Source organism: Struthio camelus, chromosome 12, assembly GCF_040807025.1.
Source record: "Struthio camelus isolate bStrCam1 chromosome 12, bStrCam1.hap1, whole genome shotgun sequence".
NCBI classification, from domain to species: Eukaryota; Metazoa; Chordata; class Aves; order Struthioniformes; family Struthionidae; genus Struthio; species Struthio camelus.
The window spans coordinates 9,850,368-9,867,056 of NC_090953.1; the positions used below are offsets into that span (position 1 = coordinate 9,850,368).

The following is a 16,689-nucleotide window of genomic DNA, read 5'->3' on the forward strand; positions in this document are numbered from 1 at the left end:
CACACGCTCTTGACTCTCTTCCCATCGCCCCAAAACCTGGTGCTTTCAAGCCCCGAAGCCGCCGGCGTGGTGTGGCGCAGGGTGGCAGGAGGGAGGCCGCGGGGCCCCCGCAGGGACCGTCAGGGCAGAGCCTGCTCCGGCTTCGGTCCTGGCACTGCGCTGGCGTCGGGGCTCTGCGGCAGTGCCCCGTGCGGCGGGGACATCGGGTCCGGTGGCGTGGCTGGGAGCGCCACGCAGGCAGGGAAGGCCTCACGGCCCGGGAAGAAGCTCTGGGATGCCAGGGAAGTGGCTGCGGGATGCAGGGGAAGGTGGCTGGAGCGGGCCGAGGCAGGAGCCTGCGGATGCCAGGGAATGGGCCGGAGGGTGCCGGGGAAGGGGCTGCAGGATGCAGGCGAAGGGGCTCGTAGGATGCCGGGGAAGCAGTTCATCAGAGGCCAGGAAGGGGTTGGGGCTGCACGTCCCCAGCCCCACAGGAGCTCCGTGAGGGTGGCACGGATTGGAAAGGTGGCTCTGGGCGGAGGCCACCCTGCCCGGGGCAGTGCAGGGGGCGGCAGCCACCCCGGGCCGAACCGGGTCCAGCCAGTCTGAGCTGTGCCGACCCGAACCGTGCCGGACCGGGCCAAGCCCGGCGGCGCCTGGCCTCTCCGAGTCGGGTCGGGCCAAGCGCAGCCGTGCCGTGCCGTGCCGTGCCGGTCCAAACCGAGCCGTGCCGTGCCGTGCCGTGCCGTGCCACCAGGTGGCGCTGCGGGCCCGCGCCTAGCGGCCGTACCGGCCCGTTCACACGGGGCCGGAGCCGTCGGGGGGCCCGGCGGGCCGGGGAGGGTCTCGGGGGGGCGGGCGGGCGGGGGAGCGGGCAGACGCCGCCGGCCGCCGTGAGAGCCGGCCCCAGGCACCCGGCTGCGGTGCCGGGGGCAGAGCGGGAGCGGCCGCGCTGCCCTGCCCGCTGCCCGCGGGGCGGCCCCGGCCCTGCAGCTCTGTCCTCCTGGGCGTGAAGGGCCAAGCCTGGCCGGTCCTACCGCGCATCCTGCTGCCGGCAGCAAGCCCCAGAGGCAGCGGGGTGGAGGGGACTGGGGAGCCCGGCTGGTCGGCCCTACCTCCGGTACGCGTGAGGCGATCGAGGTGCTTCTGGAGCACGAGCACCTTTTTCCGGAGAGCCATCTTCGCCCCCTCCCTGCATCCCAACACCTTTCTCCGAGAGCGCTCGTTGTGGGGCAGGTGGGAGAGCTCGGCTGCATGACTCACACTAGCGATGTGCGGAGAAAGAGCAGCCCCCCCCCGGCAGCAGGACTGGGCCGTGGGGCTAAGCCCCCGCCGGGGCGAACTGCGGGGCACAGATATGCCCCTCGTTTCTGGAAGGCTGCACCCAGCAGGGTTAGGAGGCAAGGAACAGAGCAAAACCCTGTGCTTTCAGCGCACCTAACAGCCTACTCCCCCCACCCCAACCTCAGTTCCCCCTTACAGCAGGCCTGCTCTTTTTAAGGCCCTGGGACTGCTCCCCAGCCTGGGACCTTGCGAGACTGGGGTGGGAGGGCAGGGGAGACCAGTGCTTCAGGGCATGGGGACACCTGCCAAGAGGGCGAATCAGCCATGACTCCACACAGCAGCACAGGACGCTGGCGCCTGGACCCGGCAGGATCAGGCCCCTTTGGGGGTCTCCCGCTGCGCACTAAGGTTTTGGGTGGACTTTCCCTACGCTGGAGACCGCCCCCCACCCCCCAGCAAGGATAGCCGGGACCCTTTGTGAAGACGTGGGCTAGCCCTAACTCTGCTGCTTCTGTGGGTGTAAGCAGGACCCGCGGGGTGCGCAGGGTGCTGGGCGGGGGCAGAGGAGAGCTGCTCCAGGAGTGCAGGTGGGCTGGACAGGAGACAGGAGCTGTGAGCAGCCCTGGGACTAGCGGGCAGAAGGGTCTGGAGCAGTCCCTGGTAGAGGGTGCCTCTGAGGAAGGACTCGGGTCCTTACCCTGCGCGGGGCAGGAGCCTTGTTCTCCCCTCCGATGCATTATTTTAAGGCATCCTCTTATTTGAGGTTTTTGTTTGTTTTTTTTTTTATCGTGGCCGCCGGGGAAAAAAAAAACTCCAAAACAATCAACAACAAACAAAAAATCCCCCAAATCTGGCCCTTCCCTCCCCGAAATATCGTCACCATCGCTTATTTCTAAAACTGTCCCGGCCGGCAGCGCTACAGAGCAGGCGACACTCGAGGTTGAACTGCAGGAAGCCGCGGCTGCCTCCCCGCAGCGCCCCGGCCGTGGGGCGGCGGGCCCCGGGCAGCGCTGGCCCCACGGCCGCCGTCGGGGCCGCTCTCACGCCCAAAATCGGGAAACCGCCTTTGGCGAGGCACAGAACCGCTCGGGGCGGCCGGAGCCGAAACAAAACAGAATAAAACCCTACCTACACACACATATATATACAAAAACAAAAAAAAAGCCGCAAACCTAGCCGTTTCAGCAGGGTCTGGGGTTGTTTCTTAATGCAAAAGTCAGACAGAGCGCGCTGGGGTGTTTTGTCCGGCTGTCTTCGTCTGTCTGCCCGGGAAGCGCCCGCGGCGCGCCCGGACGGGGCCGGGCACCGGCGGCTCCGCGCTTCGCGGCAGCGGCGAGCGCGGGCGCGACGCCGGGCTGGCCTCGGTGCGGCCCGGCTCGGTGGCCCGGGCTGGCCCCGGTGCGGCTCGGCTCGGTGGCCCGGGCTGGCCTCGGTGCGGCCCGGCTCGGTGGCCCGGGCTGGCCCCGGTGCGGCTCGGCTCGGTGGCCCGGGCTGGCCCCGGTGCGGCCCGGCTCGGTGGCCCGGGCTGGCCCTGGTGCGGCTCGGCTCGGTGGCCCGGGCTGGCCTCGGTGCGGCCCGGCTCGGTGGCCCGGGCTGGCCCCGGTGCGGCTCGGCTCGGTGGCCCGGGCTGGCCCCGGTGCGGCCCGGCTCGGTGGCCCGGGCTGGCCCCGGTGCGGCTCGGCTCGGTGGCCCGGGCTGGCCTCGGTGCGGCCCGGCTCGGTGGCCCGGGCTGGCCCCGGTGCGGCCCGGCTCGCTGGTCCGGGCTGGCCCCGGTGCGGCCCGGCTCGGCCCCTGCGGGCGAGACGAAGGGGCGGCGGGATTTGTTTAACCCCGGTGCCCCGCAGCCGGCGGGGCCAGGGGTCAAGGGCTCCCTATTCATCCCGGGCCGCCGCCCCTGGCCCAGGGGAGAGGTCGCCCGGAGGCACGGGGAGGGCCACGTCTGGGCGGCCTGAGCAAGAGCCCAGGAATCCCTCTAAAATCGCGGCCCGGGAGGAGGCTGGCACCCAGACCCCGTGTCCCCGGGACGAGGGGCGGCTCCGATGCGGACGTTTTGGGGGAGCAAAGGGCGGCCCTGCCAGGGGTCCGTGTCCCCTTCCCGAGAGCAAACTTTGCAGCAGGGCAGGAGGGCAAAGAAACCCCCCGCCACCGCCGGCCGCCCCGGCCTGGCTGTGCCGTCCCCTCCCGGCGCAGGAGGAGCCGGAGGAGGGCGGCGAGAGGAAGCTGATTTTAGAAAAACGAATAAATGTCTGCGGACAGAGATTTTCTTTTCCCCCGTCTCTCCAGGATCCAAGGCACATGAGAGCTGAGCATTTTCTAGGTGACGTACGGGCTTACGTGGGAGTTCATGCCCAGCACCGCTCTCCGAGCGCCTTTTCTCCTGAAATGCCATTTCGCTGCAGTTCGCACCCCCCTTTCCAGGCTGGGAGGAGTGGACGGGCGGGAGGAAAAAAGGAAGAGAAAAGCAGCCCCCTGTTTTCCTGCTCGGGACCCGAGCCCCGGAGCTCGAAAAGTGAGAGAAGGAGAGAGGGCGAGGGGAGGGAGCCGGGAGGCGGCTCGGAGGTGGAGGGGCTGGGAGGGCGCGGGGGGAGGACCCTCCTTTTGGGGACTGAGGGCCGGCGGAGGGGGGCGAGCCGGCGAGGCAGAGGCTGGCCGCGCCGCGGGCACCCCGAGGTAAGGCATCCTCTTTCCCCGAAGCAGCTGGGGGGACCCAGGCGTCCGGGGCCGGCCGGGGAGGGGGGAGAGGGGAAAGACTCTTCGTGCGGGCGGTGCCGGCGCTGCGGGGAACGGCTTTGGGCCGGCAAAGGAGCCCGGGCGGGCTCCGCCACGTCGGGGCCCGCCCGGCCCCGGCCCTGCTCCGCACCGGGCAGGCCCCGGGGGTGGCTGGGGCTGGGGGCTGCGTCTCCAGGCCGGGCCGGGCCGGGCCGGGCCGGTCGCGCCGGCTGCGGCTGCTGGCGAAACGGCGGCGGGAGGGAGCCGCCGGGGCCGGCGCCTGGGCCGCTGGCGGCCAGTGCGGCCCGGGGGCTGCGGGCAGCCCGTGTGCCGCGCCCTGCCCGCTCCCTCGGGGCCGGCCGGGGTCCCCCGGGCGGAGCGGCCCGCGGACCCCGCTCCCAGCCCCCGGCTCCTCCCGTGTGTGTCTCAATTCACTCAGGCTTGACTTGGCAATAAGCTCTCTCAATAGGGTGACAATAGAGCCCCAGTGGGACCTGAACAAAGAATTTGAAAGTAGTTAAATTGCAGGACACGTCCAGCGCCTGGGTGCTTGAATTAAAAAAAAAAAATCGGCGAAAAGAAAAAGGAGAGAGACTTTTCTTTGGGCTGGTGAGAAAATGCTCAGGGTAAAAGTTGGTTTGGCGTCTTCATTTCAGCGACAATGGAGCAGAGCTAATTCAATAGGAAACGCGGGGATTTTTTAATGAAAAGACTGCCAGGGTTACACCGAAGTTAAGCTCTTGTGAATTAATTATTAGGGCAAATAAACTGGGGGGGGGGAGCGCTCTGAAGGGAGTGTTGCAATTTCTTAATATTCTCCTTTTCGTGTTTAACGACAATACCATTAGATTTCGACTCTAGGTGAGCAAAAGGATTTCTTACACTCCCCGGGAAGATGAGAAGATGTTTTTTATGGTGTTACTTAATTGCTTTTAAAATAAAATACTATGGAATTTGGCAACGAACTCCGGTTTCTGTTGGCAATGGCATTTGGGGGTTATATTTCCTTTCGCGGCAGCTCGCAGATGCAAAAGGAAAATAACGAGGGAATTTAAAAAATACAAATGTAAAGGCGAGGCGACCTGTTCGGCTATTCCAGATCTCTCAGTCTCGATCGGTTTATTTTCTGCTACACAGAAAATCTATTTCGGGTGTTTAGGGTGGCTAGAGATTCCCTAAATCCAGTCTGAAGCATTGGTTTGAAAATTGGAAATAAAAATGTGAGCCAGGTTAAATGCAGGAAGAAAGAAGAGAAAAGATGGGAAGAGAACTAAAGGTGTGCCATGAATATTATTTTCCCCTTTATTGCAAAGGCTGAAGGCAAAGCAATGGATATATGTATATATATGTATGCATATATGTATATATTTATTTAAAGGAGAATATAAGGAAGAGAAGCCGGGGGAAGGGGGAGCGGAGGAAAAGAGGAGAGAGAAGGAAAGAAGGACAAAACGTGGCGCTGCCCCAGGATTAAACAGGGAGGCTGGGGAGCTCGTTCCGGCTCGGTTCCCTGCGGGCAGCGCAGCGGCTGCTCGGGGCAAGGCGCTCGCCCGGGCTTGGCCTGGCCGTCGAGGCCGGGAATGACGGCCCGGCCCGGCGCGGCCCCTGCCCCTGCCCGGCAGCAGAGCCCCGCCATCCCCTTCCCTCCCTCCCTCCCTCCCCGCCACCGCCGGGGCTGCAGCCTCTGGGCAGCCCCTGCCCCTGCTGGCCCGACGGTGCGGGCAGGGCCGGGAGCCCCCGCCCTGCGGAGCCGCGGGGATTTTCAGCATTTGGACAGCGGTGAGGGGCGGCGGGGCCGGGCCGGGGCGGCGGGGCCGCGCCGGGGGAGGGAGCTGAGCTGGGGGCAGAGAGGCACCGCGCCGTCCGGGAGGGGGGTTTCGGGGTCAGAGAGGGAGCCTGCCTGGGGCTGGTGCTGGGAGAGCGGAGGACGAAGATGCTGCAGCCTTTTCTTCCCGCTTGTCGGGGCTTTCCTCGAGGAGGCGCGGGCAGAGGCAGGGAGGGTCAGGCAGGGACAGCACCGAGGCGGGGCCCGAGCGCTGGACCGTGCTCTGGGAGGCACATCGTGGGCGGCAGGACCTGCCCCCACCTCTGCCCCGGGAGAGCCCCGGGGAGGCAGCTCCGGGGGCAGGGGCGGTGCAGGGCCCGAGCGGCAGGCAGCCGGTGAGCAGGGGCGGCCCCGCAGCCCCGCGGCCCGGGCAGGGGCGGCCCCGCAGGACCTGCCCCCGGGCAGCCCCGGCGGCCCCGCTCCCGGGGCACGGGGACCCGAAGGGGCGGGCGCAGGGAGCAGAAGGTCTCACCCCGGGGGAACGGACCCTCTCCCCGGGGCAGCTCCATCATCGCGGGGTGGGGGGGGGTGGGGGGGCAATGAAAACGTGAGATGGAGGGGCTGCGATTTCTGCTCCGCGGAGCCTGCAAGCAACCAACCCCCCGCCGCCACCGCCACCACCACCACCTTCCTTCCTTCCTCCTCCTCTCCTCCCTCCTTCCCCCCTCCGCCTCCTCCCCTCCCCCTCTCCCTCCTCCTCCTCTCCGCCATGGTTGGAGTGAATAGGAGGCTGCCGGGCTGACGTCAGTGCGGGCAGAGCCTGGCAGCGGAGGCAGCTCCTGGCCAGCAACCAGAGCCGGGAGCCGGCAGCAGCCGGGAAGACGCAGGGAGCCGGGGCAGAGCGGCCCCCGCCGCCCCCGCCGGTCCGCAGCCGGTGCCGGGGGGCCGCGGGGCCGGAGCTCGGCCGGGGGCAGCCCTGCCCGCCCCCCTGCCCGCCCGCCGGGGGCGGCCCCGCGCCCTGCTCCGCTCCGCTCCGCCGAGGGACCGCCGTCGCTCCCCTCGCCCCGGCTGCAAGTGTGAGTGTCGCGGCCGGGCATCGCCGCCTCTCCCGGGTCCCCCGGGGGTGCTGGAGGGCGCAGAGGGACTTTTGCCGGGGGAGGGGACCGCTGCCGGGGTGAAGGAAGGAGGGAGGGGGTTGAAGTTGGGCAGGTGCCCGCCGGCGGCCGGGGAAGTTGTGCGCCTCCAGGTGCCGGCACCGCTCGGAGCGGGCCAGCCCCGCGCCGCCTCCCGCACCCGGCCCGGCCCGGCCGTCGGGGGTCGCCCCGGGCCCGGCGCTCGCAGCCTGCGGGAAGCGGCGGAGGGCCGGGAGGAGCGGCGGGTGCACGGCACCGGGAAGAAGCTGGGGCACAAGGCACCTTTCGCTGGCGGCAGGCGCGTTTGCTCCAGGGCAGCTCTCCCCCGGCGGCGCCCGGGACGCTGCAGCCCGGCGGCAGGGTCGTGCGCCCGGCGGCAGCTCGGCGGCGGGGCCGGGGGAGGCTGCACCCGGACGGGGGGGGCCCGGGGAGCCGGGACTGAGCGGTGCTGGGGGCTGCGAAACCCCGAGGCCTGCAGAGTTGCTCCCCATTACCGCGCTCGCTGACCAGCCGGACGGGCACCGGACGGAGGCTGAAAACATCCGAGAAAGGCCGAGCCGCCCGGCGCCTCCAGGTTTTAGGCCCCGGCTGTAATCCCGGGGTCCTGGAGAAGTTTTCCCTTCCAGAGAAGAGGGGGCTGCTCCGGTGCCTCGCCTCGAGTGGGGGACCCTCGGGGGACCGGGGCGCACCCGGGGCTCGGTTATACCGCCGGGGAGCAACGCCGGGGCCGCCGCTGCCCACGCTCCGATCCAGCACCGGTTTCTGCTGCTAGAAGATTGTTTTATTTTTTTCACCTGCTTCTATCTGTCTTTTTTCTTTTTCTATTCTATTTCATCCTTTTTGTTTCTTTTTTTTTTTTGTTGTTCTGTTTTTGGTTCCCCCCCTCCTTCATTCTTCTCTTCTTGCTCTCCCCTCTGCACTTGCCGTGGACATTTGTTTCTTTGCCTTGTTTTTTTTTTTTTTTCCGTGTCTCCCTGGAGGTGAAACGCATTTTAGGCCTCATTCTTAAGGAAAACCGAAATCATAGCCGTGCTGGTGGCCTGGGAGAGTGCATTGGTCTGCAGCCCCCTGCGCAGCCCCTCGACGTGCTTCCGCGCCCGGCCCCACCTCCGCGGGTGCGCTGACACTCGCGGCCCGAGCGAGGGAAGTCCGGGACCGTCCCCACGCCGGTCCCAGCCCCCGAAGGCCTGAGCAAAGAGCAGCCGGTGTCTCTGGGACGCCTCTGCTGCCTCTTTTCAGCGCCTGGGCTTCCTTAGACGTGGCTTTTAATTGCTAAACAAAGCAACACGTTTCCTTTACGCCCATGGGGAGCTGCCGCTTCTGTGCGAAGTTGGTCAAGCCCCGATTGTGGGAGGAAAAGAAAAACAATTAAGACAAGATGCAGCTCGAGGCGGCGAGGCACGGGGGGTTACCCTAGGTTGGCTAAAAATAACTTATCCTAATTAAAGAAAAGTGACGTCAGACGTGCAGGACGTAGAAGAGGGGAAGGCAGGGGACTCTTCACAGGGTGATCAAATTAAGCAATTCAGGGGCGGCCCGGTAACCGAGCGGCGTGGGCAGGCCCGTGCGGCTGGGGACAGACGGCTCTTCCGAGGTGCGAGGTTGCCGGCTAGGGGCACACGGGACCGTCGGGGCCGTAGCTGGGGGCCGGTGCCGCCAGCTCGGGGGCCCCTGGGGCCTCCCCCCCGTTGCTCCCCACAGGAGGACCCGCTCCGGCGGGGCGGGCGGCGCTCCGCGGTGCAGCACCATGGCCAGTGCCGCGCCGGCAGCCGCCGCCCCGCCCCGTCCAGCCGCCCCGTCCAGCCGCGCCGAGGGCAAGGGCCCGGGCTCTGCCCGCGGCCGCGGCAGCCCGCGCAGGGCCGCGGGGCGGGCTGGAGGCGAGCCCGCCCCTCCGTCGGAGCCTGCCGAAGGGCTCCGGGCGCGGTGGGGTGGAAGAGAAGACGCCGGCTCGCCATCGAGGAAAATATCCTTCCCCCCCCACCGCCTTTTTTTCCACCTTCCTGCTCGGCCGAGGCGCCGACGGACGGGTCGGGCTGGAGCCGGCGGTTGATTTCCCTCGCGGTGGGGGCTGTGCCCGTTGGTAGGGGAAGGCCAGGGCTCCCCGTGGCCGAGCTCCCGGCTGCCCGGTGGAGCACGGAGCGGCCGCCCGCAGGTGCGGCGCGGCCGCAGCCCGCGTTGCCTGCTCGGCCGGCGGAGCTGCGCAGCCCAGGCAGCCCTCGCCGATCCATCCCCACGCTGCTCGCTGCTGCTTTGCACTGTGCCAAGGAGCCATTTTGTGCGTCCTGCTTAAATTGCACCCCCCACCCCAAATATCAAAATAATAGTAGTAGTAATAATCATAATAATAATAATAATAAAACAATCCAAGGTGCAATTTTCTCCTAGGTGCTGGGCCTCTGCCTGCACGGAGCAGGACGAGGCAGGAGCATGCGGCCGCTTTCTAACAGAGAAAGGTATTTCCTGAAGGAAGAAGGAAAAAAATATATATATTTTTTTCCCTGCAAAGCAAATCGCTTCCTTTACCTGGCGGAAAGAATCACCCTCCCCACACCCGAGCACCGTGTGCTCGGTCTGGCACCTCACCCTGAGCGCCCGACCCCGGGAGGCACGGCGGCTCGGCAGCTCTGCTCCGCGGCCGGCAGACCTTGCAAACCGGCGGCCGTTCAAAGTTGCAGCGAGGGCTCGGCGGGCCCGGCCCCCCGCCGCTGCCGCAGGACTAACCAGGCCGAGGAAGGAGCGGGTTTGCAACGCCGCGAAACCGCCCCGCTGCCCGGGCGAGGAGCGGCGGGTGCCCTCGGCCGGCGCCCCGCGCTGCTCCCGGTAGTGGCTCTCCCAGGGGTGAGTAACGGGGGCTTCCCCGGAGGGAAACTGAGGCAGGGCCGCGGCCCGTGCGAGCTGCCGCGTGTGCGCGGGGCTGCGAGCGCGGTGCTCGCCGCGGCCGCGCGCGCCGGGCTGCTCCGTGGAGCCGGGGCGGCAGGCGGACACCCGCCGCAGCCCCGCCGCCGCTCCCGGGAAACACCGGCAGCAATCACCGTAACAGCAACACTAATAAATTAGGAGAAAATCCAAGGCCGGAAAATTAAGGCGATCCGATTTGTGGCATTTTTTCCCCTCCTCTCCTCAGGGCAGATTAAAACAACCCCAGTCAATCCCCTTCCCGAGCGGCTCCGGGGCGCTGGGAAGGAGCCGAGGGGCTGGGGAAGGAGGAAAGATTTCTCCCCACCTGCTGCAGAGGCGTCGGGGCGACCGGGCCACCCCCGGGCCCGTTTCTCGTTAGGGAGGAGAAGGAAGGGAAGCGGCGGGTTCCCGGGAGCCAGGGAGAGGCGGCTCGCCTCGCCTGTGCGCGGAGAGCGCTGCCGGCTCGCAGAGGGGCTGGCAGGGCTGATCTTTTAGCTTTTAGCCTGATTGAGCTGCTGGATTTTATTTATTTCATTTTTTATTTTTTTTAAGGGAATGGCGGGGAGAGGGGAGGCGAGGAGCGGAGGAAATAAATAACCCGAGCGGAGCTTGCCGAGAGCTGCAGCTGCCGGGACCGGCAGGCTGTGCTCAGCCGAGGCTTCTCCCGCAATAATCGCTTCATTTCGTAGATCTCCTGCTTTGCAGAAGGTCACATTTTACCTACGCCTGCGATTTAAGGGAAAGCGATGGTTAGAAACGGCGAGAGATTACTTTTTTTTTTTTTTTGAGGCGTAGGTCAGATAGCCACACTAGATAATCATATTTATCTTCTGGCTTTTTATTATGATTGCTGTTGTTGTTGTTATTTGTATGTGCCTGATCCGTCGCTACATGCATATTGCGTTAAGATCCTGTGCGGGAAATAGCAAAACCTGGAGGAGAAATAATTAAAATCGGGGCGGTGGAGACGCAGCAGGCAGGGACACGGGCCGCATCGCAGGTGCCTTCCCAGCCCCCGGCTGCTCCTTCGGGGCAGCTGAGCCGGAGAAAGGAGCCGCTTCGGGCTGCCCCGCCGCGGTGCGAGGTGCCGAGGGGGACGAGGCTGTGAGAGGGGTGCGCTGGGCGAGGACCGAAGAAGGGGAAAGGCAAAAGGAAAGGGGGCTGAAAAAGGAAAGGAAAATGGATGGAAAGGGAAAAAGAGAGGGAAAAAAAGAAAAGGGCAGGGCCGAGGACAGGGAGAGGGATGTCGGGTGCAGGTCGGTCCCTGGGCGCCGGGCCGCGCAGGATCTCGGAGGCCAGCGGAGGTGCCGAGGGGGCTCTGCGGGCAGGGCCGGGGCAAAGCGCCCCGCGGCGCGGCCCCTCCAGCACAGGCCGGGAGGCGAGGCACGGTGGGCGGAGGGAGGCCGGCCGGGGGGGGTGCGGGGTGCCCCGTCCAGTTCTACCCTGTCCCGTCCCGTCCAGTCCCGCCCCATCCCCCCCGATCCGTCCCGTCCCGTTCAGTCCCGTCCTGCTCCGGTCCGCCCCCTCCCCTCCCATCTCATTTCGTCCCGTCCCGTCCCGTCCCGTCCCGTCCCGGGGCGCGGCGCGACCCGCTCCGCTGCCGGCCGGGCCGGGGCGCGAAAGCGCGGGAAAGGGGGCGCTGATTTGAATGCGGGGAGGCGGATTGGCTGTGCGCGGCGTGACGTCACTTCCCAAAGGGGGCGATTACCATGCGAGGGGAGTAGAAGTTGGGCAGCGGTGCGGGAGCGCGAGTGCGGCTCGCCCGGCCGGTACCGCCTCGGGCTCGGCTCGGCTCGGCTCGGCCCGGCCCGGCCCGGCCCGGCCCGGCCCGGCCTGGCCCGGCTTCATTCAGCCCGGCCCGGCTCGGCTGCGCGCAGCCCTCCCCGTGCCGTCGCGGGCAGCCCCGGCCGGCGGGAAGCTCCGGGCAAGCCTGGCTCCAGCGCCGTAGTGCCGCGCCGCCTGCAATGCTCTCATAAGTCTCGCTCCTGCTTTTTATTTCCTTCTCGTATTATTTATCTTTTTCTTAGTGTCCTTTTTTTCCCCCCCCTTCTTTCTTTTTTGGCTTCCTCGCTGGCAGATCCCAGCCGCTCTGTCCAGCCGTGCCCACCTCGAGCGAACGGCAGCCCCGCCGGAGGGATGTTTCTGTCTTTGGTTATCTAGCTGTATGAGTGTTATGGAGCCATCATAAAGCTAGATAACCGAAAGTAGAAATGACTTCCAGACCTGCTCGCCCGGGGGAAGCGGCTGCACCGGGACCGGCGGCGCTGGAGCTAGCAGCAGAAGCGACTCGACCCGCCCGCCGCCCGCCACCTCGGGGCTCCAGGTAACCGCGCCGCGCCCTCCCCGTCGGGCCGGGCCGGGCACCGGGCAGCACCTCGGCGCTTCGCGGCACCAGGCGGGAGGGCCGGGGAAGGCGAGGCGGATCCTGCGCAAATGCTTTCAGTGCCAAATAAATTCGGGTTTTAACGCTCTGATGAACATACCTCGAAATTTGCCCCTAAGCTCCGGGGGTGTAAATAGCTCCGCGGTAGGCAGGCTGGGAGGCCGGGGGCGGGGGGGGGCGAGCGCCCTCCGCCGCCTCCCTAACAAAGCCCCTCCGTCCCGGTCTGCGGGTCAGACCTTGGAAAACACCTGCTTTGGGGCTTTTTTTCCTTCTTCTCTTCTCTCTTTCCATCTATCTCTTTTTCCTTCGGCTTTGAGTTTGATTCTGGCCTCCCTTCGGGAGGTCAAGTTCTTGCCAATTTAGTCACTTTTCACGTGCCGTGGCAGTTGCTTTTGTCTCTAGCTGGGGGTCCCCCAGGGAACGGGTCCCCAGGGAAGGGGACTTGCTGGGTGCACCCCTCCGGCATGCAGCCCGCCGGCCCTGGGGCTTCCTACAGAGCTAAGCGGTTAGCAGGCACAAAGCCTTCTTCACCTCTTGCTGCAAGCTCGAGAAGTTGAAACATAATATGTATTACAATGTCTGGCAAATAATAAAAAAAAAAAAAAGGGAAAGAAAGAAAGAAAAGAAAAGAAAAAAAAAGCAATTGGCAAATCTGCATTCCGTTCCCATGGCGACACAAAGCACCGCGCTCTCCACCGAGCTCCCCGGCATGTTTTCGCAGCCGGAGTGGGGCGAGCGCCCTTGGCTGGCACTGCGGCCCCCCGGGCTGCCAGCACCCTGGGCACGGCGTGGGGCGCTGCTGACAGCAGCCCCGGGGGCGGCAGGACGCGATGCCCTGGGCCCCCGCCTGCACCCCGCGCGGGGCGGCAGTCGCGGCTCGTGTCCTGTGGGAACGGTCCCTGCGTTGCGGGCAGCCCCCGTGGGCCACGACACCTCCGGTGAGACTGCAAAAAAAAAAAAATCTTCCCATAGCCTGCTGGTGACCAGGGTTGTGAGGTGGCTTTTTGCGGGCTCTCTGCCCGCCGCGTCTCTCCGTGTGCTGCTTTGGAGACAGGGGAGATGCTGCCGAGCTCCCAGAGAGGTGGGGTGCGGGGAACCCTGCCTCGTCCTCTGCTTTGTAGCCGGGTGGCGGGTGCAGGTCTCGCCGAGGGCAGAGGGTAACGTGGCAGGGCTGAGCCGCTGGCCTCGTCGGCGCGCTGGAAAAGCGGGAGGTGGGAGCCCTGCACACCTCCGAGGCAGGTTTTCTGACAACCCTTGCACGGGGTAATGGCGTCAGACGCCACGTAGGCCCGCAAAGCTAAATATGCCTGTGCACCCTTCCAGGGCCAGCAAACCGCCGCCATAACAACAGTAAGGAAAAAGGATCTCAGCCTGAATTTGGCTATACCGCGAGAAAGAAAAGTTCTGAGGAGCTGTTGTTATTATATATTCTAATGAGAAGTCATTGGAGAAATTAAAAAGGGCAGAGAAAGACGAAGACGCCAGCACTAATTCCACAGGAAGCCTCCCAGGGAAAAGGCTGTGTGAGTTTGAACGCTGAAAAGCATGAAGGCCTGGAATTAGACTATCATTTAGAAAGCGTTACTAATCCGAAGTTACAGCAGTAATTCCATGATTTGCTGGGTCCCACACGCAGCGCCAGAATTAAAGATACGGATTTTCTAGAAATGTAACTCAACTGTGGCACCGACTCTCGGCAAGATCCGAATGAATCATTCATTCCAAACACTGCAAAAGACATGTCATTAAGAACCAACCTTATTCTCTCCAGCCCATCTGGAATATGTATTCTTGATGCAGTCCCAGAAATTGTGGAAGAGATCGGAGGTGGGGAGGAGGGAATGTAGTTATTTCCCTCCTTTATTATGTCGGTTATTTTTAAGAAATAATTTTCCAATTATTTTCACAATATTGTGAGTGGCACTCGATTCTTCTTCTATTTATTTTTTTTTTCTTCTGTATGATAGCATCGAGTCAGGTGGAAACGGTTTCAGTGGAGATGCTTTAAAACTAGACTGAACAAAGCAGGAGAGAACTGAGCAAGGTGCTTGATGAATGCATTTATTCCGGAGTAATGATTTCATGGGGGATGGAGGAAAGAAACATTCAAATTCCTAATGAATATAATTCAGAAGGAATCATTCGACCTGCGTGTTAGAGAAAATCTGTTCTGGTGGGAGTGTTTCTGCACTGGCAGAACCCAGTAGGTATTTCTGTCCCTGGCTTTTGTAATTGCAGTAGGTGACTATATAAAGAGAGGATCTGAGAAAAGAAATATATATATATATATTCACACATATAATAAATTTATTTGTGTGTGTGTATATAAATATATATAGGTATAATTTTAGGAAATAAAACACAAGTGTGGAAACCAGTGTCTACATGTGAACTCTTACAAAGGATCCAAAGCAGATTTTTCTATCTTGCTGTAGGATCAGCTGTTCAGAAACCACCTTTGACTCCTAAATTTGTTTCCCCCAAAATCACATGTTCAGAGCTGATTTTTCGTGTATTTTTTCAGGCAGTAGGGTTGGCTTGCTTATCGTACAGAAGCCTCCCTCCCCCCCCCCCCCCATGATGGGATTGAGACAAGGAGTTTTACTTGCAGATCTGAAGAAAGGGACTAAGCTGCTTGTCCCATAGTTTCTGGGAGAGAGAAACCGTGGCTGAATTCTGCTCCTGCTTAATTCTTCGCTTTCACTCTTGTTGTCTGTGCAAATATACACAGGAGGATGTCTGGGAGGAGCCGTGGAGGCAGCCCCGTCCCGATTAATGAGGAGGCTGGGAAATGGCAGCGAATAACGGGGTACAGTGGCACGAGCCACACCAGCTTGTGTGCAGGAGCGGAGGGCAAAGAGGCAGATAAAGCCCCGCTAACCCACTGGTAAATCCATACTTGTGAAATGCCTACTGCATTTAGACCATCCTTCCCTGCCTGGCATCACCTCGCTTTGTGTCTTTTTTTTTGAGTGCTCCGGAGGAATGAGGGTCATGCAGGGCATGGGGTCTGCCTTTGGGATGTGGCTAGCTGTACCAGAGCCATGATAACCCCGTGGCCCACACGGCTCTGTCCGAGGCTTCACCCTTGGCCGTTTGTGTAGCTATTGGCTTCAGCTGGATCTTTTCTCCTGTGCAGCCCAAAGCCAGAAGAGAAGGTGTCTTGTAAGGCTCTTAGTTCGCACGGGGCCAGGTGCCATGGGCAGGGACGGAGCGCCCGGGCCCGAGGAGCCCGGACCGAGCGCTCCCGGGCATCGCAGGGGGCTCCTTGGCGGTGCTCTCTCCTGGTCGAGCAGTAGGATGCAGGGCTGGCAGCACGTGGATGAGGTTTCTCGAGCTGGGCCTTTATGTCTTTGTTCTTCTGGCAGCGCTGGGCTGGGCAAGTCAAGGCAGATAGAGGCAGAAATGTAAGAAGCCGCATGGGCGGTAAGGGGGTAAGTGGAAAATATTCTCTGTGCTTTTATCCTGGGGAATGAGGCCCTGGGACATCGTGTGCTCAAACTCCTTTATTTCTTTTCCTGTCCTGAAGCTTCTGCCCCATGCAGTGAGCTTGGCTCAAGGCACGCGGTGTGGGGGTTTGTCCCAGCTACCAGGGTACGCCAAAGCCGTCGGGGCTCCGGGGGTAGATGGCAAAGAGGCTGTTCAGCCCCGACTGCTTAAACAAGCTGCCTGTGAATAGGACCAAGGCCGTGTGAGCCCCGCGGTTTGGTTATGGATGAAATCCCATCAATGGGCATTTTTGTGAAATCGCCTGGCAATGGCCGGGTTGAAGCGGGAGGCCTGGCTCCGCGATGTCTTTTGTCTCTCTTCGCCCTGCGCGCCCCGACGCAGACATACGGTGCCTGTTTACCTGTTTCTCTTCTCCTGCTTTGTCCGAGCCATCAGAGAAGATTCAGAGACTACCAGCGTGGAGGGTCCACCTCGCTCGTGGCCGTGGCCGGTGCCGGTGGCTGTGACTTGTCCCCGGTTTGCCAGGTGCGAACGGCAGGCCCTCGCTGGGGAGGGCTGAGCGTCGAGTCTCTCGCCTCTGCTGAATGCAGATACGTGTTTCTGCGTGTGCCAGCAATGCGCTCCTCGCGTCCCCTCGGGCCATGCAGCTCTGTGGTTGGAAGGTGCTAATTTGGCATATGTGCAGGTGATAGGACTTCTTTTTTTCTCTAGCTGTGAGCTCGAAGGTGTTTGCGTCTGGCACATGGCAGTGCGTGTACGGCGTTTGCGGCACGCGTGCCGAGGCGCCCGGGCAGTTTTATCACCCGGGCTCTTGGGTGTTGCTGCACCGCGTCCACCTGATCGCGCCGAGCCTCCCGGACGTCCTCGGGGGCCGGGAGCGTAAGATGGCTGCGCGCTGCCCTGGCTGCCTTTCCCTGGCACGTGACTCCCAGCAGCCGCTGTTTCCAGGTTGGTTCATGGCGTTTGGTGCTTTTTGCTCCTCGCTCAACTTCTGGGAGCCCGGGAATGTGTTTGCCAAGAGCCCAGCGATAAAAGCGTCACCTCCCGCTGCTTACCGGCAGTGCCAGAGTTCCTAAATCCCTCGCTGA

The 16,689-nt window shown here is 63.2% G+C and overlaps 1 long non-coding RNA gene across 1 annotated transcript in view; it reads left to right on the forward strand.

Moving 5' to 3' along the window:
• Window positions 1-11,968: 11,968 nt before the first annotated feature.
• The window catches only part of LOC104148201 (uncharacterized), a 40,154-nt gene continuing 35,433 nt past the window's right edge, over window positions 11,969-16,689 (forward strand). Inside the window, exon 1 of the long non-coding RNA XR_011143750.1 lies at window positions 11,969-12,091. This is a non-coding gene — a long non-coding RNA (uncharacterized lncRNA). The remainder of the gene's footprint in view (window positions 12,092-16,689) is intronic.